This window comes from Alosa pseudoharengus, unplaced genomic scaffold, assembly GCF_046254945.1.
Source record: "Alosa pseudoharengus isolate Yale_2024_CS ecotype anadromous, Long Island Sound unplaced genomic scaffold, YU_APseudo_1.1 YU_APseudo_1.1_scf_15, whole genome shotgun sequence".
NCBI classification, from domain to species: domain Eukaryota; kingdom Metazoa; phylum Chordata; class Actinopteri; order Clupeiformes; family Clupeidae; genus Alosa; species Alosa pseudoharengus.
In genome coordinates, this window is record NW_027468620.1 from 34,044,505 (window position 1) to 34,047,004 (window position 2,500).

Consider the following 2,500-nt stretch of genomic DNA (forward strand, 5'->3'; position numbering starts at 1 on the left):
TATCTTAAACGTTTATTATACTCCACACACTCAGACATGAGGAGGACTTTTATTAACTTAAACGTTTATTATACTCCAGACACTCAGACATGAGGAGGACTTTTATTAACTTAAACGTTTATTATACTCCACACACTCAGACATGAGGATGACTTTTATTAACTTAAACGTTTATTATACTCCATACACTCAAAATTGACTTATCCTCAGTCACGGCCACGTTCAAAAACCCTTCTCCTCCCGCCACCTCGTTTAAACAGCGCTCCACCTTCTCTGGTCACGGCCACGTTCAAAACACCATCACCTGCTACCTTTACAGGTGAGCTACCAAGTAGGCGGAGCTATGAGACACCAAATCTGTGACCTTATCACCAAGCACCTTGTGACACAGAGAGAACCAGAAGCCATAATCATAATTCATTTCAGCTAATCATACTAACAACATACAACATTCCATAAAAAAATAGCACAATTGGCTACAACACTCTCTTTCTCATTCACACACACACACACATTCTCTCTCTCATACATATGCAGACTAGGGCTGTCAATCGATTAAAAAATGTGATCGAATTAATTACATACTCTGTGATTAATTCATCTAAATTAATCACATATATGATTTTTGCTGTGAAAGTATTTTAAATATTTAAATTCAAATGAATCATTGAATAATCAGCATTAGTGACATTAAAGTTCAAAAACTCTTTTATTATTATTTTCACTCTTCAAATAATGGCCATAATAATCTATGATATGACTTAATATGCTGAGGAAATAAATTCAAGATTAAGAAAGAATTTTTTTTTTTCACATACAAGGCATTTCAGGCCACAGATATAACCTAGGGAACACAATGAAAATAAATGTAAAATAAATAAAAACACTCCCCTCAATGTCAACACTATTTCTTTGCATTGATGTGTGACTATAGAGTTGACGAACTCCGGTGATATGCAAATTCCTTGCTGCAGACATTGCAGAGGACTTTATTTTAATCAACACTTTATTTTTATCAACACCATCAGGCCGTTTTCTAAAAGTAAATGTTCCAATCAATGATCTATGCAGCACATTTTCTTCTCTCTCCTTCATTTTACAATCTAATGGTTACTGACTAGAACGGCTCGGGGTCAAAAGTCATACGGAATCGATTAATCTGCGCTATTTTTTTTAATCAGTTATTTTTTCTCAAATTAATTCATTGAAATGAATCAAGTATTTTGACAGCCCTAATGCAGACACATTCTTTCTCTCTCTCTCTCTCTCATACACACACACACACACACATTCTTTCTCACTCACATACACAGACACACTCTCTCTCACTCATAAACACACACTCTCTCTCACACAGCATTTGTTATTGTGCAGGTAGGTAGTAGTATGTGAAGGAACGAAAACAAAGACAGAACATCATGCCTCATAGTGTGTGTGTGTGTGTGTGTGTGTGGATGGGAGTGGGAGCATGTAAATGTGTGCATGTAAGTGTGTCTGTGGGTATGTATGCATGACTGTGTGTGTGTGTGTGTTTCTATGGTCCTTGTCTTCTCAAAGTCATATGTTGTATGTAGAGCCACATTTCTGGTTTTGTGTGTGCTTGGGTGTGTGTGTGCGTGTCTAGTTGTGCGCTTGTGTCTGTGTCTGCCTGTACGTTTTGTGTGTGTGTGTGCGTGTGTGTTTTGTGCATACGTTTGTGTGTGTGTGTGTGTGTGTGTGTGTGTGTGTGTGCGCGTGTGTGTTTTGTGCATACGTTTGTGTGTGTGTGAGAGTTTGTGCTGACTACTGGATGTCTCGGGGCGTTTTCCGAACTCTCTCTCCTCTGTCTGAAAATAACCCTTCAGCGAAAAAACATTCCTGACGTGAGCTCATTCACTTACTCACTCTCCCTCACTCTCACACACACACTTAGACACAGACATACTCTCGCTCTCTCTCTCATACATGCACACACATAGACACACACACACACACACACACACACACACACACACAGACATACTTTCACTCTCTCTCTCATACACACACACACATAGACACACACACACACACACACACTCAAACACACTGTCACTCTCATACACGCACACACACACACACACACACATACACAGACACACTCTTACTCTCTCTCTCATACACACACACACATAGACACACACACACACACTCAAACACACTGTCACTCTCATACACGCACACACACACACACACACATACACAGACACACTCTTACTCTCTCTCTCATACACGCACACACATAGACACACACTCAAACACAGACACACTCTCACTTGCTCTCTCATACACACACACACACTTAAACACAGACACACACTCACTCGCTCTCTCATACACACACACACACACACACTCAAACACAGACACACACTCACTCGCTCTCTCATACACACACACACACACACACTCAAACACAGACACACACTCACTCGCTCTCTCATACACACACATACACACACACACAGACACACACTCACTC